A 23,926-nucleotide genomic window follows, 5' to 3' on the forward strand; every position below is an offset into this window, starting at 1 on the left:
AACTAGTTTTCCTCCATGAATCTTACTGCTTTCTGGACTTGAACATACTTTTGCTGTTTAAAACAGCCTGTACAAGAATTTCACAACATTTTACCTTGGAAGCTTGATTAGTTTCCATTTTTTCCTCAACTTTTTTAACTTTGTTTTCTTCGTTGTAAGCCTCACGTTTGTATTATTCTCAGACCAGAGAGCTAAAAGTTTCGGGGTTCAATCTAAAGTATGTGGAGAGGGACTGAGGGTCTGAACAAGCAAATAAACATTAGGGGAGGTGTAAACAATAAAGAAGCTGAAGAATTTTGTGCAGTAGTAAGAAAGGACGTAAAGAGAGAAATTGGGGGAGAAATTTGTTGTGGCTGTGAAGGAAAATGAGTTCTAACACTGCAGTGTATTTCCATCAGAAACAATGAGGCGATACAGATGTCCAGAACACTTATGGAAGTGAGTGGAGATCACTCTGCACTGGCATTCAGCAGCCACCAGGTGCTTTCTGTCTTTGCAGTGAGGCGTTTGCTTTCCTCCGCCCAAGCTGTTTATCTCATGGCCACAGCCCTGCTCTGAGCCTTGGCATCTGACCTGATTCGGATTTTGCTCCATGGATGGTACAAAGTTTTTGTCATTAGATGTTAGAGGAGGAAGTTATAAAATCCAGGTACCTGCTTGTCTGTTGTATTTCACAGTATCCAATGAAGACACAGCAGGGTAGGAAACTGGAGTAAAATTTTCCAGTCGGGAGCTGCAGGGCATTAGCAGAATCTCAGTGCAGGCAGACAGCTGTCCTTCCCTGCGTTCCCACATCCTCCCAGCCCCTGGGCACTTGTGGCAGTGGTGTGGAAGTCACCGTGGTAGGGCTGCTGCTCCCCCACTGCAGGATTTTGCACCTCCCTGTAATGCACAGACTGAGGCAGAGAGCAGTCGGGATCCGCGTCCGCGTGGATGTGCTGCTCATTACAGCACCCACCATTTCCGGAGCTCAGATGCCCAGAGTGGAAATGGAAATAAGTTGATAAAAATAAACAGGGCAGGAAGAACTCAGTGCATTAGTTCTAATCCCAGTGATAGTGGCATGGCCTCGTTTAATGCTGGGATCTGGCAGAGGTAGCTGATAAGGAGTGAGCGGTGACAGATGCCAGTTGGCACCACAGCAAGAGGCTTGGTTTTATAGCCCACACTGTGAGATAATAATGGATACAAAAGAGGACACACAGACCAAATTGTGTGCTCTGATGGAAAAGCTTCTCAAAAGTCAGCCTCACCGAATGGAAGCAGGGGTTTCGTGTGCCACAGTGTGACGATGCTGAACACCTGCACCACTGCTGGGGTGGTGGCCATACACTTTTCTTAAGAACAGTTCAACAAAAGAGAGCTTAAAAAAAGGAACATGAACTCACTTAACTTCTACATGCACCACTTTATCAGTCCGTGAGGAAGACAAGTTCAGTGATGTATTTGTTCTGAGAACAAATAACTGGGAGAAATTAAATGTCAGCACGCATCTGGGTTTTTATTTCTACGTTATCAGAGTGAACGGGGGAAAATGTCAAAGGTGTTACTCACCTTGCAGAGAACGAAGCAGATAGCTTTGTTCCAGCCACAGGGCACATCCCAGTGCACCACTGTGGTGCAAGGTGGGCACAGGTCTTTTGTGGAGATTGCTGGGAGACACTGATAGTGAGGTGTGGGAGAGGTGTGCTAACGTGTGAGATTCGTTGCTACAACATATTGCTAAGGGGAATGCATTATTAGGATTGCCATAGATAGAAAAGCATCTATATAAATGAATTGCTATGAGATGCTGGGCAAATTGTTTCATCTTCTCACAGTGGTTCAAAATGAGGATGATTATACTTACCCTACTGAGTAAAATAATTAGAGATCTAAACATAGAAAGCACTGTGTGTTCCTAATGTGATTAAGACAGATAACAGGGAAGGAAAATAAATGGCAATGTCAGCTCTCACTCTGATGGCGGGGTTGCTGGAATGTCTGTGCCGCATCTAGGGGTGGTGTGAGATGAGGATGACTCCAATCTCCATGGCTGCTCTCTTTCTCCTTTACCAGCACTGGTTTATCTATCAGTGGTTGTTCAGGTGTCACTAAATAGGAATGGTGTCTCCATCATTTTGGCCGCTTGCTAACTCTGGGATAAGTTGGACATCTTCATCTTTTGATCTGCTGTTCTTCAGTGGACACATACGCTGCTGTGAAGACACAGTTTATCACTGATACCAAAAATAAGATGTGAGGGGGATACTTGATAGGTTCTACATCAGTGGCAAGTGTAGGGATGGCACGTAGGGAAGAAGTTTAGAATGAAATTCATAGTTTGGTCTTTGAATAGTCTTGCAAATACTGTGCAGTGTCAATACAGTCCATGTTAGATGAATATGTTTGCACCTAACTCCCACCTGCACCTGACACTAATCAGGTATGCAGCAGGGACGCTTCAGTGCACTTCTGCTGCTGTATCACAGAATCACAAGGTTGGAAAGGACCTACAAGAAGATTGAGTACAGCCCAATGAGGCCTTGTAGCAGAGCTCAAGTAGAAAAGCAAAGATGAAAAGGAAGGCTAAACCTTCTGCAGTTGCAAGCTGGAACACAACACCCTCCGTGTTGTTCTTTGTTTCATTGCTCCAGACTGAAACAGATTAAATCAAAGTCTATTATATCTCTGTGCAGTGAGCAGCATACTGATCTCAAAAACTCCAAAAACAACAGTAGCTTCAGATCTTCTTGGTTTAACTCTGACTTTTCAATTTTTGAATTCCTTTTCCAAAACCTAAATGTAAGGATTTGTAATTAATGGCATTTTTTTATTTTAATTCATGTAATTTGCTTGTAATTGATGTGATGCCACCTAATGAAAACCTGAAGGTAAGGTCTTAACTTGGAAGTCATTGCTAGTACAGCTATTGATAGCTTCTGTTGGAGAAGTGCTGGTGATGTGTATCTGGCTTCCGCAGATACAATTCTTCTCTGTTGTCTTTAGTCTCAGCGTGGCAGACAGGAGATTTGTTTTCGGAGGGTTCTTGGTAGCTGAAATCCCTTTCTTTTTTGTTTTTGTTTTTGTTTTTGTTTTTGTTTTTGTTTTACTGAAGGCATAAAATAATCCCCCTACAATGCATTGCCTGTCATGTTCAATTGCTTAATTAAGTTACTGTGGTGAACTCATTAGGACTATAACAGTTTAAATCTATTATCCATAGCCAGCCAAACATTAGCAATAAGATGTTAGTGCCTTATTCTGGAGTCTGGATTCTGCCTTTCTGCTGGGAGGCAGGAACTAAGCTTACACTGAAAATATTGGCTCCTTCCCACAGCCCAGGGCCAGGGCTCCTCCCAATGTCTGCCCTTGCTTAAGTGCTTAATATTAACTGATTAAAAATAAACTAAGAAATAGCAAACAGTTCAGCAATAAACTGCACATTGTGGTGCATGTCAACCACTCTTTCAGAGAAGTCTTTCCTTATGTCCAGCGTGAATCTTCTCTGGCACAATTTGAGGCAATTCCCTCTCTTCGTAGAATCATAGAATCACAGAATCAAATAATGGTTTGGGTTGGAAGAGACCTCAAGGATCATGAAGCTCCATCCCTCCTGCTGCATGCAGGGCCACAAACATCCATCTCTAATACCAGACCAGGCTGCCCAGGGCCCCATCCAACCTGGCCTTGAACACCTCCAGGGACGGGGCATCCACAACCTCTCTGGGCAGCCTGTTCCAGCACCTCACCACTCTCTGTAAAGAATTTCCTCTGACGTCCAAAATAAATCTTCCCTACCTCAACTTAAAACCATTTCTCCTTGTCCTGCTCTTATCTACCCTTTCAAAGAGTTGACTCCCCTTCTATTTATAGGTTTCCTTTAGGTACTGGAAGGCTGCAACGAGGTCACAATGCAGCCTTTTTACTCCAGGCTGAACAAGCCCAGCTCTCTCAGCCTGTCTGCAGAGGTGCTCCAGCCCCCTGATCATCTTTGTGGCTCCTTCGGACCTCTCCAACAGCTCCCTGTCTTTCTTGTACTGGGGGCTCCAGACCTGGATGCAGTACTCCGGATGGGGCCTCACAAGCACAAGAAAGATGGATGATCACCTCCCTGTCCCTGCTGGCCACTCCTCTTCTATTGTAGCCCAGGATACCATTTGCTTTCCGAGCTGCACTGCTGGCTCACGTTATGTTTTTCATCCAGCAGGACACTCAGGTCCTTCTTTGCAGGGATTTTCTCAAGGACTGCTCCTCTTAGTCTGTATATATGCCTGGGATTCCTCCAGCCTAATTGCAATCCTATCACTAGCTATACAGGAGCAGAGGCCAACCCACACCTCGCCACAACCTCCTTTCAAGTAGCTGTAGAGAGCAATAAGATCTTCTCTGAGCCTCCTCCACACTAAACAATCCCAGCTCCCTCAGCCTCCACATAAGATTTGTGCTCCAGACCCCTCATAGCTTTCTTGCCCTTCTCTGGACATGCTCCAGGGCTTCAGTGTCTTTCTTGTAGTGATGGTATGGATTCCAAAATATGGAGATCTTTTTCAAATCTTGGCCTGTAGTGGCCTCAACCTGGTGGATTTCAGTCATACCAAGAAGTTGATTAGAAGATTCATGTTGAAAATCATTTTAAAATGTCCATCAATTTTGAAACATCTGCCTAAATACTGTAAAATGATAAATAGCTTTTTGTTAATTTGCACATTAGAAGTTCCTCCCCAGTATAAACACGACCCACATTGCTTGAAAGTGTTAGCGGACTTCTCTGGTTCACTGAAAGATAAAATCAGATTTTAACAATTAACTGGAAAAAGCTAACAGGAGTGGTTGAGAGATCAGTATTAGATGTTATTTTCCTTCTGTGTCTATTATCATATTGCTGTTCCCTGGACATCTGTGATGATTCAAGCGTGTGACATCTAGCAGCTATGTTTTATGTCTGTACCAGACGTAAAGAGCTCGTGCTAACAAGTACTTGTAGAAGAGTTTTCATACAAACAGAAACACACACACAAGTGGTTTCCTTATTCTAAGAGTCTAAGGTAGAAGCTTTATTTATGTGGATGAATAGTTGCATTGAATTTGGTAAGGTCGTTTGTCTTTGCTTAACTAAACCTTAATCCTGCATCCAGCACTTCACCGTGAGTTAATACGCCTGCTACAAAGTTGCAATACAACATTGCAGACATGATAGTGAACTTATAAAATTAATCGCATTTATGTAACATCTGTTGCCTAAGTACCTCCAAGCACTTTACAAATGTTAACTAACAAGAAGCCTGCCCATGCTGTTTTTGAAGTCAGTGGCAGCCTTCCAGTTGTCCTTTGAGGGAACAGGCACAGGCTCTGAGCTGTATAATAACTAAAAGTAGGTTAAGGATCTCTATATTCATTGGGAAGGGAGGAGGGAGAGAAACAGAACCCCAAATGCCTGTCTCTAACTATAGGACTGCATTTCTGTGGACAAAAAAGTAGCATAATTCACAATTAAGACCACAGAAAGATCCATAAAGCAGCATCTGCTCACAAAGACTATTGTTGTCCTATAGAATGTGACCTTTTTCTTACTCCAAAGACAACAAAGCTAGGTTTCTTGGGATATTCCCCTCCAGTGGCTGCAACTGCCCAGCAAATAGCTGTTCCTTGGAAAGAGATGCTGGTTTCCTTTCTCTCTCAGGCTTTTTTCTACAGAAATGTGCATTTTTGAGACATGCAGTTTCCTTCGCCTTGAAATTTCCCCTGCCTGTGACTAACATGGTTTTAAACCAGTGCTCTTGGCTTCTTGAGCCATGGTAAGTAACCTTATGAGGAGCAAAGTCAATATGGATTTGCACTTTCACACTGAAATGCTTTCCTGGTAGCAGCCCCCCGTGCTGATTGCCGTTTCAAGCAGCTCCTCTGGCATCCTTCTTCACTACAGTTCTCACGGGCAGCCAGTGGAGCCTCTTTTGTGCCGCAGGGTTGTCTCTGGGGTCTGCATGGAGGCAGGAAGGTCATGGTGCTGTCAGAAGCTGGAGACTTCATTGTCCCGAGTAGAAAGATAAATAGCGTGCAGTTAAATAGCACCACTTCAACAGGAACTGGAACACAACTGTATGGAGGATACTATCAAAGCCAATAAAAGAAAGCAAGGGCCTTCCAGAGCCAATTTCAGTGTCCCAAAACAGAAAGTCCCAACAATGTTTCTGAAATTAAGGAAGCAGAAAATAGCCGTTAGTAATTTTCCATTAGGAAAACGCTCTTTAGACTTCAAAAAATGGAATTAAATTTTGCAAATTGTGCCCCCGTGGAACCTAGAATCTTGGAATTTCCCATCTTGGAAGACTCACAATGGTCATCGAGTCCAACTCATGGCCCCAGATCCAGAATTCAAACCCTGTGTCTGAGAATATTGTCCAAACACCCCTTGAACTCAGCAGCCTGGGGCCGTGCCCACTGCCCTGCAGAGCCTGTTCTGTGCCCACCCCTCTGGTGAAGAACCTTTCCCTGATACCCAAGAACCTTTCCCTAATACCCAACCTCTCCTGATGCAGCTCCGTGCCATCTCCATGGCACATGAGGAAACAGAAAGTTCCTGTGATACTGTATGTGGCATATGGTCAGCACAGTTCAGTGAGAAGAACTGCTGCAGCAGTTAAGACCAGTGTTGGTTGGGTCATCCAGCCTTTACAGAAAGCAGTTACGTGAACATCCTGAAAGAAATGTGGTCCTGTTTGTCAGTGCTGTGGGGGGAACAATACTAGTAAGTGCTATGCACTGCGTTATGATTCATCTGCACAAGAGGATTTAAATTGGTATTTTTTGTGGGTACAGACAAGTCTATCTTTCTGCCTTACCAGTCATATTAAAGCTTTTCTTCTAATATACCCTAAATAGCAGCAGCTTTAGAAATGTAGAAGTGTTACTTATCTCTGCAATGTGATCTCCTCCCATTTCTGACCACATTTACTGCCTGCCTCCCAGTTTGCATTCTGTTCACCATCCATCTTCATTGACTTTTCCCCTGCACCAATGCAAGATCAGAACACTGCAGGAAATTAAACATAGTGCATATAAATCATGTTTATTGTTGCCTCGGACACAGAAAGATAAAAAGGCTCAGTAAGAAAGGCACGATGACTCACATTTTTATTAGTATATTCAGTTTTTCATGAAGCTGAGTCTTCATAAAGAAAATGGTTTAATTGGACCACTGAGATGTTGAAGAATTCAAATGTTCCACACAATCTGGACAGTTTATCTTCTGAATCCTCAGTTTCTGATTTTCCATAGTACTTAGAATCACAAGGGAAAGAACTTTTAGTCTTTTAGAGAACATGACAAATTTCTAAAAGCTGGAAAGGTTCTGTAAAGGCAGAATGCACCTCGGCTGGCCAGCATTTAAGAACTGATAATCAACAAAATATGAATGCTGCAGGTGTATTCCCTGGATGATCTCCTCCATTTTTTTGGTAGAAGCTGCAGGGACAAATCTGTGTGTGGGGCAGAGACAATGGGGGCTCAGTTGAAAATTAATAATGTTAACGGAGGTTAATGACTTAAAAAGCTAATATTTCAAGTTTTAAAAGAATATACAGTTTTTTTTTCTGTCATTTCCAAGCACCAGTGAGCCATACTAGTAGGCATACTACAATTTGCTCTCTACAACTGAAAGGAAGTTGTGGCAAGGTGCAGGTTGGCCTCTTCTCCTGTGTAACCAGTGATAGGATGAGAGGGAATGGCCTCAAGTTGTGCCAGAGGAGATTCAGGCTGGATGTCAGGAAAACTTCTCTGAAACAGTGGTCAGGCACTGCAGTGGGCTGCCCAGGGAGGCAGTGGAGTCACCACCCTTGGAGGTGTTCAAGGAACTTTTAGATGTTGTACTGAGGACATGGTTTAGTGACAAGTATTGGTCATAGGTAGACAGTTGAACTGGATGATCTTTTCCAACCTTGATTCTATGATTCTATGACATAAAACTATATATTTCTCTATTATTTTTCACTGAAACTCATTATTTTTTTCGGTTTAGAAAACAGTACTAAATTTTCAGATCATTGGAGATTCAATTAATTCTGCTGAAGATTCTGATTTTCATGACAACCAGGTTCAGCAGCAGTACAAACAAGTAATATTTCTCTATAGGATTGCTCAGTAACAGCAGTCAACTCAGTGCTGGATGCTTCCTTAGTCACCCCATGGTTTCCTTGTCTTTTCACCTGACATGAAGGTTGACTTGTAATACAGATCAGGAAAAATAGCCAGATATGTGCTTTTTAAATAAAGTAGTATTTTGTTAAAGCAGTATCACCTTACTGGCCATGAAGAGCTTACCATTGTGAGCCAAACATCAGCACCACTGTCTGTGTTTGAACACTGCCTACATATACCAGAACAATGGTAAAACCAGCCAAAAACATTTGTTTTATTCTGCAAGTCAGAACCTCAAAACGTCAGAACCTGAGAGGTCCAATTGTCATGACATTGTTGGGCCTCTGACCAATCACAGGAGAAAACACATTACCAGGATGAGGTTTTTGCAGCTGAGACCTTCTCCTGTCCAGCTGTGTTCTCCAAGACAGAATCAGACATGAAGGGAGCTTCTGGGAAGGCTGCTGTCTGTGCTAGAACTGGTCCAAGTTATCACTGAGCGTATGTCATCTGAAATTACAACAGCATCACCCAATGTCTGCTTCAGTAGGGCTTCACGGTAGGTATTTGCTCATCAAAGATGGTTATATCCCAGCATTATGGAACTTTAAAACAAATTTATCTGCAGAACTACTTCAGACCCAATCTGAATGTTACAAGCTTCCAATATTTTAGTTCATAAAGGTAATATGTTGGACCTAATCCACAAACATAACCTTGTTTTCTCCTAAAGTCAAGGAAAATGGTCGTACAGCTTCATCCTCAATGTGTTCAAAGACGAGATTTAGCAGCTAGTCATTTAGGAAAGCATGCGCTAGGAAACAGCAGTCAGAGAGAGAATAAAAATGTAAGAACTCGGAGACATCATCTTTTATTCTACAGCAAACAGCTTTTAGGATTCTGACCTGTGCTTCACACAGTCGCTTATCTCATGCAAACTGGTGAGTTACTATCTCGCCATTCGGGGGAAAGTGTTGCGTACAGAGTGCAGTAAGGAGCATTTTCTACTGCTCTAACATGAACAACTCTTTTGCCTGAATCTTTTCATCTTTCTTCGTTCATTTTAAGAAGAAAACCTTGATAAAATCAGAAGGGACTTGCACTTCTTAATTTTCAGTATTTTTACTCTTTAAAATGTTTTGATTGTTTTGTCCAATTATTTCTAGGAACTTTTCTTATTTTTGTACAACAAAGTTTAGTGACTACAGCTAAATGCAATTTCCAGTAGACTAATTACTTGTAGTGTTTCTGCTCAGGACAGTTTGTCAGGAACAGCGTAAGAAGGAGCCACCTAGCTGCAAGGCAAAATCCTTCTACCACACATTTTACTATACGTTCTTGCTTGGTAAATACTACAATAAAATCATCGACCATAGTTGTATGAAATCATGTATCCATGTTGATAATGGAAGAATATTGAAAAACATCTGAATTGCATGATGCATGCCTTGGAGTCTGCTGAGGGTGGGTCTTACCTGCCTAGTGAGATGGACTTGGTCATTGGCTAATGACAGGTTGTGATTTAAGTCAGACAGCACTGAAGACACTTGGTTTGGTTTTAATCACACTTTTGTATTTGATTTTTACTCATGCTTACAAACAAAAAATTGATAAGCTACTCCAAATGCAAGCATATCATTTTCTTCTTAAGAACAGTAGAGTTCAGCAGTGGATTTCTTGGGTTGTCTGGCTGTGGTTTGAACATGGCTTAAAATGTACTGAATAGCTGAAATGGCTTGAAATGCACATCTATTTAATACCAGCAAGAAAAGCATACAGCCTTGTTAATGTGATCTCCATTCTTCCTGCTAACAATCCAAGAACATTGCCAAGAGAAAAAAGATCCCATAATGCAGAGCAGGACAAGTCAACACGGGATTCTGGGCTGCCAATGCTAAGTATCTAATTCAGAATAATGCAGGGATGCATAAACAGGCTAATTAAGGAAAACACCTTAAACACACACATCAAAGTGATAGCAAAATTGTTGCATTTACAGCAAATTACTTCCACGGATATAACATTATGCTGCAGACAAAATCATGCTCTACTTTATTGTCATTTTCAATTTCTTTCATTTCAACTTTACAAAATATGTTAATAACAAGGAGCAGTTTGTAGCTGTAGGGCAAATATCAATTAACTCCACCAGTGGATTTTTTTAAAATAAAAGCCTTAATAGAATCAAGCCTATGAATAAGCTGGGGGATTTTGCAGTAGCCTTCTGTTCCCCCTGGTTGCCTTTAAACTGTGCAGTTAATAACTGGCAGTGCTGAGGAGGGAGATCAGGCAGCAAAAGCTTCCTTCATCCCATTCTTGCCATGCTGGCACAGACTTCTTTTTCCTTTCTGGATTTACTTTAGTGCACTGGCACTGGGGGGAAGTAAACAAGATGGGGATGATTTAACACACTGAAAGCAGCAGCAGCACCAGGTGCTCTCTAGATACAGTTTCCAGTGCAGAACCATTGATGGGAATGTGACTTTAAATTAAATTCTGAGTTAAAGAAACACGAAAGGAAGTGTACTGTTCAAATTCAAGTGCATGTGGATATTGGAGTACCCAAAGTGATTTTTACTGATATCAGAACAAGCTAATGAGACTCAAAAATAAATTTCCAGTGGGAAGGACAGGGGCTAACAATGTAACAGTGCTTATATATCAACTTCATTTATTTGTAAAAGGAAATACCTGAGGTGGTTGTCAGAGGAGGCCTGGCTCTGCTTATGTTCTCCAGTATTTCTCTTCTTCCAATTCCCCATCTCAAAGCAGATGCAATTCCAACACACACAGACGTTGAGCCCAACCTGCTTGGTGTCACACTCAGTGTAACTCATTGCTTTCTAGAACACTACAACCATAGGAAAAAAATAAAATGAGGAAATAAAAGTCTGTTCAAGCTTTTGCCTTGTGTTTGCAGTGTCCCACCCTAGCAACCTTCCAGGCTGCATGGTCTTTGCTGCTTATCCCAAACAGCCACTCCCGGCTCCTTTACCCAGGTTTTGGTTACACAGTGAGTCAACAGGCTTAAGAGTCAGCACAAACTATTACATGCCTATATTACATGTATTACCAGACTTGTTTCACACTGAGTGCTGAAATCTATGCTTGCTTTAGTTTTCTTGGCACTGCAAGACTGACTCTGTCAACATTTGTAAAGTGCTGTGCACTTACTGGGTAAGAAAAGATGCATATACCTGCAATCAGTAGTAATCTCTATTATTTGTTTTTAAGCACTAAATAGCATTTAAATCTGAACTCCTGAGTAATCTTGTATTCAATCCAGATGTTCTTTCAGAACACTGACAAGAAGAAAAAACACAATACTAAGGACAATTGTTTTATGATAGATTCACAAGTACATAATTAGATCATACGTTAAATTAAGACATGTCAGGTTTAAAATCTAGGAAATATAGTGCAGTCACATAGTCAGCTGGATGAATCAGGATGATGCAGGTTCTTCTGCCTTGCATTTGCTGAGCTGCTCTCTCACCAGGACCTTGACAAGGCACCCAGTCTACTCTGCAGAGCCTCTACTCAGTGTAATGCCTCTCTTCCTGAGGCTTCCAAGATCTATTCCAAGAACTATAAAGAAAGCCTATGTTGAGTTTTGTTATGTTCAAAACTTTGCTTATGGGAAAAAAAGCAGCATATCCTATATGTTTATCTATAAACAAAGGCAAGTGTTTATTGTTAGTATAATTCAACTCCACCCAGTTTAATTTGGGAATCATCATCAGTTTAGATCTAGATCTAGATTAGTCTACTATTACAGAAAATCTAATAGTAAAAACACAAGAATTATACTTAAATACAGTAATAACAAAGCAGTAATTAAAATTGTAACACACAGACTTCTTCATTTCTATCCCTATTCCTGCTCTCACGCTCTCCCTTCCACTGCTCTTCTGGGTCCTAAGGGCAGTGGGCTCAAGCTGACATGTTTGTTTGCTAACATACTCATACACCTTTGTCTTGGTTGGTTTGCAAAGCCAGGTGACACCTGACTTTATGATATATGGTTCTCTTTGTTATCCCTAAAGCCAATCTTGTCCAGCCCAGGCATGCCTGCTTTTTTAGCTGACCACGATGGAGCTGTTTACAGCTGTGGGACCTCCAGTGCCAGCCTGTGCCCATCTCTTGTCTTCCCCTGCCTGTGCTCCTGTATGCTGCACCCCTGCTTCTCAGTGCTCTCGGTGCTCTCAGATGCTGCACATCTCTGCTTCTCAGTGCCATCCTGGCAGCCCTGCTCCTCATAACATCACCTTGCAAGTGTTACAAACCTCTTTCCCTATCTGGAACAAACGCTTGTTACTGCTATCTGCATAAAACAATTGTGGTACCACCCAACGATAAACAAAAGTGAAACAAAAGAGAATGAGACACCCGGTCAAGGAAAAAAATAAGTGAAACAGCTCTGTGGCCATGACAAGAAAAGCTGGGGCAGATCTGGCAATGGTGAAGCCACATGAAAGGGTTTGAAGTTACAAATCTGCCTGCTGGCGTTGCACTCCCAAGCTCTCCTGTGGCCTCACGCTGCTGACAGGGATGGCTGCCCACTCGGCTGGGCCTGGCCGTGAGCTCCTGCCCACGCTTCTATGTGAGAACCAGCCAGCCCTCTGAGTCCCTATATTTGATCTCTGGCGTGTGGGCAGCCTGAGTCTGCAAGCCCGGATCAGGTTGCACTTGTGCACCTGCTTCAGCTGCTCCTGTGCTTACCCTGCTAATTTGCAGCGTGGCTGCAGCAAACCAGAGGCTGCTGGGATTTAATCGTGTCCATCCTTCACTCACCACCCCCTACTCTTATGCCTGTTGCACAAGCTTCCCACCCTACTGCATTACACGATGGTATTGCACGGCTCTGTGTGGCCCAAACCACCCGCACTCCCTCGTGCAGGGGGTGGGGAGGACGAGCCACGTCCTGATGGACCCAAGGCCCTGTGACTTCAGCTGGCATCAAGCACGTTGCATGGCGCCGTGTGGCTGCTCACTGCCACCAGTGGGCACAGCAGTCGTGTGGTTGGCTTGACTGAAAGGCCTGGATGTGCCCAGGTTTCAAACCTTTGCTGTGCAGAGTCTGGCAAAATGCTTACATTGCCTCGAGCACAGAGCCTTCCATGACCCTATCGTTTTCACAAGCCACATTTTCAGAGGAGGAGATAGGGAAAAGAGTAGAAAAGCACGCCACAAAGCGTTGCCGAGAGGCAGTCATACCCAGTGTCACTACACCCGCCTGGAGCAACCTCCTCAGCACAGCATTCCCCAGGGTTAGGAGAATCATCCAAGGACTGGTGGATCGAGAGAGATCCCTCTCTGTCCCAAATGAGATCCCCAAGGCAGCAAGTGCTGATTGACACCTTTGTTACTGTTTGAGGGAAGTTTCTGTGCAGTTGGAAGAGATTTTCGGATAAAAGGGATCCCTGCAGTGAGGAAGGATCTTGTCTTGCTTACGGGCTGACTGGCTTTGATCTATGGGAGAAATCAAGTAATAGTGCTTGCTTGCTGCTTGCCTGGATGGCAGCCAAACTAATGTGGTTTTATATACATAAACTGAGCGATTACATCTCCTGCGATTGCCATAGGGATTTTTTTTTTTAATTATTTAATAAAACGTGTCTCAACGATTGCCTCACAAAGGTTGAAATGTTTTCATACATGCAAGTGTATGCGTATTAATCTAACAAAATGAGGCTGCTTTTATCACGGTCACAGAACTTGTAGCCAAGTGTGGTCAGCTCAAATGCAGAGTAATTGTCAGAAGCAGCTGAGGGCTTGTGCTGCACTACTTCTCTGACTGCTGCCTCCATCCAGCTGTAGGGTGAAGACCTGCAAAATAAACTATATCTAGCCAGACTTTTTGCCTTAACTAAACTGCCTTGGATACCTGTGGGCAAGTTTCTTCATAATGAGACTTCTGTAATGGATGTGCTCTTTCAGAACTCGCAAGAGCAGAGCAGTTTCTCTGGTCCTGTGTCAAGAAACAGACCCAAAATCACAAAACCAGCAGCAGCGCTGCAGAAATTTCAGTACAGCCATCTGTTTAAACTTCATTCTCTTGGTGGGTTCATTTATGCTAACAATATCTTTTCATACAGAGTTTGTCTACTGTGTGAAGACTATAGTATTGGGGAGATACTACAACTTGTGCTTTGCTGATAATAACCTGCACGAGCACAGTGTTGGTGTTAGACTGAGGAAAAGTTTTACTGAAGTTTAGTTGTGGTTTAGCTTTTCAGCTTGAGAAGGTTTTAGTGAATGGCATTTGCTAAAGATAAAAGTCACCAGAAGTCTCTACTGTGGGTCTGTTTTATGTGGAAGCTGTCCCAGGCAGTGCAGCAGCCAATGCTTTTTGGCAAGAGTTCCTTTGAGCATTCAGAGTTTTTAGAGCTAAATTGTGGAAGCTTCTGGTGATAAATCACAAGCCATTCACTTCTCTCTATGCTGTGGCAGATAAGCTGTGCTTGTGGGAGGGTGCTTGGCACATGTCACTCAAAGGCAGCAGCATCAGCGCTCTTCCAGATTCATCCTGATGGCTACAGACTAACAGCAACCAGTGCTGAAGGGAGAAGGTATGTTAGGCAATGGGTTTGGTCAGTGGATAGTGTGATTTGTGCTCAGACTCCTGAGTGATTGAGAACATTTCTCCTTTCACTTACAGCATACATGTTCAGAAGGCTTTTAAATGCTTTACAGAGTGAGAGAATGCTCAGGCCATGCTGATTGCCTCTCTTCCCCAATCAGGGATATCTAAGATGTCTGACCAAGCGGGTTGCCCAAGTAGTGAGAAAGTGAAACAGTGACCTGGCAGAGGTTCTAATTATCTGCTTAACCACATTAATGCTGAGAGGCAAATCACTTTCCCTAGGAGGTCAGTAAACCTACAGAGGAGACTTCAACAAAGTGAGAAATAAAAATAACCTTTTCACAATATGGGCTGCTGCTGCTTTGACACTTTCAGCCAAAAAGCTCTAAGGACTGCTGAGATCATGAGTGAAATGACACAAAATAGAATCTGCAAATCTGTTCTGTAACATGGAAGTAATTAATTCTCACATTGAAAATCTGTGTCTTGCCATCTGAGAAGGAATACTGAATGGGCTGCTTCTTCCCATGGCAGACACTACAGAAACAGAGGGACTAACATCTGAACCATGTACTGAGGAGTGCGAGTGCGAGGTCACTGTCCTGTCAGGCCAGAAGTAAATGCTGTTCTGTATCCAAGTTGAGAGGCAAAAAAAAAAAGGGAAAGTTATTGTAAGTATATGGGAAACACTTTGGCTGTTGGTTCAGAGGTGGAGGTTCATAAACACTCATGCAGAAATGGGAGTGTGTGCAAGTTTCAGCGCTGGCACTTTTGCCAGGGCTCTGAGAGGCAGCTGCTATGGATGCAAGGACATGGGATCCTTGTCTCATGAGCAATCCTCCAGGTTTGGAGGTAGGCATCCAAAACTCTTCCGACTCTTTGGTCTGTTGTTTCCTGCTTCCCAAAAAATGAGAAACTAAGCATTCACAGGATGCACGTGTGGTCTCACATAGTGGTCAGGCAAACTCTTATCCTCACTTCATGAAAAAGAGGTGTCAGGGAAAAGAAGACCCTCGAATGCAGAAGAAACCAGAAGTCACGCCCCAGAGTGAGTTTTGGCCTGTTTGCACACACTCATACAGTTTAACAGTCTATTTACATTTCCTTAGCAACCTTACATGGCTCCTTAAATATTTTCTTGTACACTTTGTGAATTTAGCATGGTGCTCTGTTTAAACATGACATACAGCTCCACATAGCAATTAAGGGCTTGCCCAGTGAAGCCCAAAAACTAATCTGTGACAAAACACTCCAGGCAGAACAGCACAAGACACTGGAAGCTTAAGAAAATACCATGAGGTCTGCAAAAATGAGGACGATGTGTTGCAAGGTATTTTGCAACTTGACACTGTACATGGTTGTAGGCAATCACTTAAAGTTGTTGTAAAGAGCAGGGAATCAAACATGTCTGACATTAATTTCACTGGTCTCTCTTTGTTGAGATCAGCATTGCTTGTGTGGTAGCTTTATGACTGTGGAAGTCTGCTGCCTTTAAGCTACTAAGAACAAAATATTTGGCTTATCTCGTGTTGTTTATGGATTTCATACTTTCAGGCTCTGTCAGGAGGTGACAGGCTCAGTTCCCCATAAATTCTGAAAGACAGTGAAATCAGTGAGAGGTTTCAGCTATCCCGGGCTGCTCATTTTTTTCAGAACATGGTGAAGCGGAGCTTTACCCAAATAGGTGTTCATGAATGTTTCCCAGCACTCTCTTAATCCTTCAGGACAAGGCAATAATTTTTTTGAGGTTACCATTTCAAATGGTGAAATCAAGGGGATATTTGTATTCCACTCCATTTTAGACCGTTGAGAAAAGCTAGCTAATACTTTAGATGCGTTCCTTGTAAGATGATGTGTATCTATCAGGTATAACTAGCACCAGACACCAAGCTGGGATAGCCAGTCTCTGCCATTTCCTGACTGAGACATTGGAGTTTTGAGGCAATTTCATTGGTATTGTTCTCTCTGCAGAGAAAAAATGAACAACGTAGGCAATGATAGTTATCCTTCTCTGAAAACCCACCAGGTAGCTGTGTGTTAGCTCCTCCATATCCATACTGCATCCTCTCTTTCTGCTTTATCTCCTGCTTAGCACTGTAGTGTCTTTGTACGGTGTCTGTGCATTGTTCCCCAATAAGAATGCATGGCTTGCAGGCATAAAGAAAATCCATGCTTTTTTTTTCCCCCTTTTTTCTTTTTTTTCTGTGCAGCATTGTGCTAGATTAGCAAAGTGCAGATTTTTGGAGGATTTAAACAGTCTCTAGCTTTGGGCTAATAAAGAAAGCAAACTACCCTTTCCCAAAAGGGTTTGGCTGTCTTACTGAATCCTGGAGGAAACATCCAGCGCTCCTCCCGGGACAGCAGAGCCTCGAGTTCCAAGCAGCACAGCATGCACATGGGTGTTATGACCTGGGATAGGTTCCAGAAGGCAGCATGGGATAAAAAAAAGAAAGAGCACTTCTCAACTTGTCAGACAAACCCAAGTGTGTACATAAGCAAATATGAGAATTGTGCAATTAAAGAGCATACACCATATAATCCCTTCAAAACAAGCGTATCTGTCAACAGGCTTTTTCACATCAGGTATAAAACACACACATATACTCCTACTGCATAGTGCTGCTCAATTTAATATATGAGATTGTGACAGTTTTGTTAATAATCTACGGGAGGCTTCATGTACATGAGATAAATAGTTATGCATTGCAAAGACTGAATAGTGAATGTTTTTTATCTTACGTGATGCAGCTTTACTCCTCCTCAATTTGCATACCTTTGCCAGGACTCAATAATTTAACTGATGGTTGTGGCATTTCTCTCAGTGTAAAATTTTAGAACAAGGATATCTTTTTATTCTTTATGTAGAACCTTCGTGCTGGAGACCCTGATAGTCCTCTTCCATAAGACAGTTTGAAGAAAAGTCACCAAGCACATGGTGGAGAAATGCAGGTCCAGCTTCACCTTCTTTCTTAAGCGTGTAAGAGCCCATCTGTTACTGAATAGTGTTTGGAATTTTTCTGGACAGATTAGTTCACATTGGCCAAAAAGAGACAATTGGAGTCTATCAGAATAATGTAGGGAAGTTGTCGCATTTCCGTTAAGGCCTGCATAGATTACTCTGTAGATCCAAGAGAAATGTCTGAATTGCTGAAGCATACAGAGGAACAGAGGCTTCAGCATCTCTTATCCAAGAGAGAACCTAAAGCTTAAGTGCAGCGTGCCTATAGGTATGTGCTGTGCCATGACCCATAAGGAGGTGAGAGGGGAAATGAAGGGTAAAAAAAAAAAAAAAAGGGAAAGAGAATTTAATCCAAAGTAAGTTTGAGCACAGCTAGGAAAAAAACACTCTTTTTTCATGGCAAGGAAAGGAGTAGCTGACATGAGCTCTATCCATAGCACTACTCAAGTTATGGCACCAGGCCAGACAATTCCAAAGGCCTGGAGTGTAAGTTAATTTCTGAAAAAAGTTTCAGTGAAAGAGTGGAGAGAAGCATCTCCATGTATTTTCCCTTTCTCTAATGACATTGTTGCACAATATACAGAAAAGCCACAATTAGCTATTTCTAAGAGTTAGCAGTTTAATCACGTTCTTCAAATATATTAACAACACAACTCTGTGCATGGTTGAATCATAGTGTTTCCCAGCAGGTTCCTTGAATGAACAGACTTCAACAGCAATTTGAGAGGATTTTGTGACTTTTTTCAGTCAAAGGTCTCTTTTCACTTGGAAATTCCATTTGGAGGTCATCTAGTAGTGTTTTAGAATAGACTGCCAAAGGGAACTGTTGAAGTCTGCTCTTCAAGCCTTTGTCCGTGTGCATTTCACTTCTGGTATGCACAAATCCTGTGTTCATGACTATAAACTCTTGGGCAACAATAACTTGAGGCTGTGCCTGGCTTCTTGGGGTGATGGGCTCCACTTGTGAAGGACAAACTTTATCTGAAAACTTTCAGGCTGCCCTAGTTTGATTGAAACATGGAACAGTAATAGCTGAGGCTAGAAGGGACACCATCAGATTACCTAGCACCACCCGCACCTTGCTTAAGCCTGGCACAAGCACAGAAGGTTGCTCAGTGCCTTGTCCAGTTGGAATTTGAGGATCCCCAGGGCAGAAGACTCTTCACCCCCTTTGGGAAACATGCTTCAGTGTTTGGCTACCGTCACTGCAAAAAGGGTATTTTTTCTATGTGATTGGAATTTCCTGTCTTTCAGTTCACCCTATTGCCTCTTGTCCTCTGACTGGACAGCACTGAAAAGATGCTGGTTCTGCTGGTTCTTTTACTACCTTCCTTTTAGTATTTACACACACAGATAAAATCTCTCTGAGCCTTCCCTCCTCCCAGCTAAACAATTCCAGCTGCCTCGGCCTCTCCTTGTATGACACATGCTCTGCTCTGGGTCACCTTTCTCTCACAGAACTTGCTCCACTATGCGCGTGCCTCTCTAGTGCTGGGGAACCCAGAACTGGACACAGCACTCACTAGGTGAGATGATTTCCTACCCTCGACCTTTCCTGGGTCTCCTGAAAGCAAATCTTATCAGTGAAAAACAAGGATAGTAATTTAGTTCTGCAGTATAGAGCATTCTGTTATATTTTGCTGTAGTACTTCTTGTATCTGTATAGAGGTTAGCAAATGAAAACAAGGAGGGCTGAGGCTTACCTCTTGAGCCACATGTATCTGAACAGCGTGTGTCTAAAACTCCTATTCTCCTGGTGTATCACATAGGGATAAGAAAAGCTCTTAGAAGTATTTCCTGCAGAATCATATGTGATATTGGCAATGTAAATCTGGTCTAGGCAAAAAAAAAACGAAGACAAAAATAGGATGATATTTTAACAATCATAAAAGAGCAAGATTTGTCTATGTGAAAAGCCTGTTTTTTTAAACAAGCACAACTTGTATAACTAGTAACTGGAGATAATGCAAGAATGAAAGCAACCTTCTAGAATCAAATTTTGAAGTTTCTGATCAAATTCCTGTTATTGTATTGTTAAGGAAGTGGCCTCATTTGTGAGCTGGGATGATCCTAGAAGAGCTTCCTGTTTAAAGCAGCAGTGCACCCCCAGAACCATCCATCATACGATTCATAGCATTCGCCCAACTGGAGCACGACAGGAACAGTGCTCCATCCAGCTTCAGGAGTCCCCTGTGACATTATGAACTGCAGCATCTCAGAGTCAGTATTTCTCCACTGTGTCACAGTAGTTCTGTAATAGAAATGGGTGTAGTCAGGAAGAGATGAAGCACCTTCACTGTGCCTGGGAATCAGGTCAGTGCTCTCACGTCCTCTCTGATGGTAGCTAAGTAGTTCATAAAAAGTGCAAAAAATCTGAAAAGCAAACTACCTGGCATGCACACACGTTTCTTCCACAGAACAGCTAGCAATAGTTTAAGAACTAGAAGTCCAGAGCTTAAAGATTTATATTCCTTGTAATTATAAATTATGTCTACAGTCACTGATGCTTCCGTACCTTTAGCATGGCTGTCATGTTCTGGTGATTAGTTTCACAAAGTAGTGATGTGTTTTTAAACTTTTTGGCTATTCTACCTTTTTTTTCTCATGGAATTTCATTATAATATGGTACTTCCAAATGGAAACTGAGAACAGTTAAGCTCTTCATTGTTTTCTCAATGCTGTAATTGTATTTAAACAAGAGGAGGAGACAGAGCCAGTGTTGCTATGAAATCTTTAGTGCTCACTACTCCTTATTAAAAGCAAACACAATCATAAGGCTAAATAAAAATGTCAAAATTAAGAAGAGGATGAAGTAAATCAAGAAGTAATGTGTCAGGCAGATTTGCTCACCACATGAAAGCTGTGTAGGCAAAATGTTACGAAATGATGTTATGATATTTTGATCTCTGTAAGAGCAGAGCAAGCCAGTGTTATGAACTGGCTTTGTTATATGCAGATATGTTATATCTCACTCTTCAAACAGTGGTAGCTGCTACTAAAAACGATGGAACATTTCATTTGGGCTACTTACATTTTCATGGCCCTGTTTCAAATATGCCCCACAAATATGATATATTGTAAAAACAGGTTAAATTTACTGTCAATACAAATATTGGTTCTTGGAATCATGGAGAGAGAACATATATCTGAGTTTGTGCGTGACTTGAAGTTGCTCTCAGAAACTCTACTTGCTGCTGTGCCCAACTGTTACTCATTAAGGATTTGTGTGTGTTGTGGAGGGGACTACATTATTATAATGACCTCTCACGAATATGTGTTGGACTAGGCACAAATGCTTGCAGAGGGCCTCTTATCAGATGGGACATCAAGATGTAATTAGCAAAGTTAAGTCTCAGTGAAGTACTTTCATGCTCAGTGGCTGGCTGGTGTGAGGCTCCAGAATCACTTCTTCTCAGGTCTCTAACCTCAGCAAAATTCCCCTGTCCTGCTGCTCTGAAAAATGAAGGCTTCCTCGTAGGACATATGGCAACAATTTCTTGATGACTGAAGCCAGACAAAGGAAGAGAAGAGCAGGTGGGTCCTGGAACAAATGCAGAAACATTTGGGCTCTGACTCAGTGACAAGTTTAATTGCACTGGGCTGTTCCAGGCGGCGGCATCCCCCGTACCACCTTTCCATTCATCAGCTGACAGCCCTATTTCTGTACACACCACCGGTTCTGTCCACTGTGCAGTCTGCTGGCAATGAGGAAGTACCTCAAGCTATGCTGGCTCTGGTGTCAGAGTCAGAAGCAGTAAGGGAGGAACTTTCAGAGCAAGAGCTTCAAAGCTGTGTGTAGAGGAGATAGTGGTAATGCTGATTGAAGCAGGCATTATGTGTTACAGGAATAAACCTATCCTGTTAGCAGGTGCAACTTTTATACAGAGTGTAAAAGGAATGGCAAGCAATGAGACGAGTAACACGAATGGACCCTGAAGATCTGATAACAAAAATCTTCCAAAAGAGAGAAATTCAAACTCAGGTGAACACATAAGGACCAACTTCAGAAACCCCTCAAGGAGAAGTTCCTACTTCTAACCAAACGGAATTAAAATCAGGACTGAACATGCACGCTGTTCAGAACAGAAGGAACCATCCTGATCTGAGTGGCAATGACCACATGTCTTAGAAAACTATCTGGGGCAATCTGGTTCAAAGGGACAGAAAAAGAAAATTCCAAAAAGTAAATCTGCCTTATCTGTGAGCATGAAGCAACTGAAAGGAAAACTTATTTGGTAAGCATCACTTTAAACTGCTTTTTTATTACGTACTTTACATCCCCTCCTACACTTCAATATTTTCTCTTAGAATAAACTTATCTTACTCACCAACCTTATCTTGGAATTAAAAGTAAATCTTAAGCAACTCTGGCAAGAATAAGGTGTGCTGTTCTTTCAGAAACAATCCAAACAAAGAAGAGATTTAGTCCTATCCTATTGCACTCACCTAGGGCAAGTGGGAGGGATCCTGGGAACTGAACTCTTTGCGTAGCAGGATCAGTTTGAGAACCTGTAACATCAGATATCAGGAAAAGTTAGGTTTCCCCTTTCAACTAGGAGACAGCCCAGAAACCTGAGAATCTTATTAAAAGCAGTTATTTCCATGGTGCTGTTGCAATTTAACAGGACACTAAATGATTTATCAATGATACATTTATCCATAAGCATTTAATATGACTTTTTAAAAATAGTCAGGGCAGTAAAATAGGTAACCTTGTCAGCTCCTGAGGACTGTTTCATAGACTGACAGGTGGATTCCCTTTCCATCTACCTCATGTTCACAGTCTTATGCACGCATAATTAAGCTCTAAACAACAATTTATGAACTCATAATTTAGCTTTGAAGTTCGTTGCTTTTATTGCAGTTTTGAAAAAGAGCCTCTAATACCCACACTTTTTGATCATCAGTGACAGTACCCCACTTGCACTGAAGTTATTGCAAGCTAAAAACACTGCACTGTCACTTTGCATTTTTTCCCATAAATTATTTCACGAATAGAACTTGCTTTGCAAAGGTGGTTCATTTATTAGAGCAACGTCTTGCTGCTCAAGTCAGTTGTTTTGTCCTTGTCGTGCAAGCATGAGCTCCTTTAGTCAGGAAATTACCATTTCTAAGATCTGCACCTGAGAGCTGCTACTTACAGCTGAAAAGTCTAGTGAGCTTTCCCACATCCCTCTGTACAAACCCTGCTTGAATTTGCTAACAGACAGGTTGTAACTGAAAGGCAGCATGGGCTGAGCAGGAGTTCCCAGGTGACACTGATGCATTTCCCCATCGCAGAACTTACAAAACATAAGTACTTAGATGGGAGAAGGTTGGCCCAAATGCTTGATTGTTTGTTTTCGATAATTGTTGCCTTGTAAGTGGAGAGGCTTCTTTGCTCTGTAGGAATGAAACACAAGAAATCCAGAATCTAAAACCAAAATGTCCTAAAAGAGCTAAAGGGAGATTTTAGCAACTGAGTGGAGAAAAGTATTTATCTTTTTTCCCTAATAACTAAAGAGAAAAACAAAAATTACATGACCTAGCAGTGAGCAGTGCCATCATTAAAGAATTCCTACCGACATGAACAGGAATCACACAGGACACTGAATTTCCAATATAGCAGAATTGACTAATTAGAGATTACATTAGATTAGTAAACAGTGGATGCATGTGAAACTTATTGTGTTGGGATATTTGAAATACTTCAAGGGATGGCAAAAGGCTGCTTTGCAGGAATGGTGAGACCTAGCTACAAATGGCAAAATTCAATAGCAGAATTTTTGGTTTGGTTGATTGGCATTAGCTTCTGCAGAAACATTTTTTTCTCTTTAGAATGAAGTCTCAGATATTTTAGCCTAATCACAGCCAGAGAGGTAAAGCTAAAATAAGACTTTACTCTGGAAAAGGGATAATCTCTCCAGAGCTAATACTGAAACTTGCTTTCTTCTTCATCTGTTGTGCTAAAAGGAGTTCTAAGGATTGTTCCTGTGTTTTCAGAACTATCTTACCGAGCAGAGAGAGGAATAAAAACTGCACCCTGCGAGGTGCATCTGATAACATTGTCCCACTGCCTCTGCCTATCCTCTCCACACATCTTCTCTTTTGGTTCTTCATTGTTCAATGTCACGTGGTTAGGCTGGTACTGTAAACAACCCAATATCTTACATGGTCATTTGGCTAAACAACGCTTACAGGAAATGTCTGTTACATCAAGGCTACAGCATTCTGACAGACTGTCAACGGTTTATGGGCTGGTCCGGCCCAGTTCCGTGACCAGCAGG

The 23,926-nt window shown here is 42.1% G+C and overlaps 2 long non-coding RNA genes across 4 annotated transcripts; both read right to left on the minus strand.

The window, feature by feature from the left end:
* Positions 1 to 7,203: 7,203 nt before the first annotated feature.
* Positions 7,204 to 11,033, minus strand: LOC122181725. Its single transcript, XR_006179565.1, has 3 exons — positions 10,807 to 11,033; positions 8,489 to 8,625; positions 7,204 to 7,259 (listed from the first exon to the last, which is right to left on the minus strand). It is a non-coding gene; the product is annotated as an uncharacterized LOC122181725 (long non-coding RNA).
* Positions 11,034 to 17,031: 5,998 nt separating this feature from the next.
* On the minus strand, positions 17,032 to 23,854 carry LOC122181716. Of its 3 annotated transcripts, none has more exons than XR_006179561.1 (4): positions 22,948 to 23,111; positions 22,107 to 22,169; positions 19,364 to 19,911; positions 17,032 to 17,110 (listed from the first exon to the last, which is right to left on the minus strand). It is a non-coding gene; the product is annotated as an uncharacterized LOC122181716 (long non-coding RNA). The 3 variants fall into 3 exon arrangements; XR_006179560.1 differs by lacking the exon at positions 17,032 to 17,110 and adding an exon at positions 23,654 to 23,854 and having other exon boundaries at positions 18,280 to 19,911; positions 22,948 to 23,042; XR_006179559.1 differs by lacking the exon at positions 17,032 to 17,110 and having other exon boundaries at positions 18,280 to 19,911; positions 22,948 to 23,116.
* Between the last annotated feature and the right edge of the window lie 72 nt (positions 23,855 to 23,926).

Source organism: Lagopus leucura, unplaced genomic scaffold, assembly GCF_019238085.1.
Source record: "Lagopus leucura isolate 7727_CA_CO unplaced genomic scaffold, USGS_WTPT01 Super-Scaffold_73, whole genome shotgun sequence".
Taxonomy (NCBI): domain Eukaryota; kingdom Metazoa; phylum Chordata; class Aves; order Galliformes; family Phasianidae; genus Lagopus; species Lagopus leucura.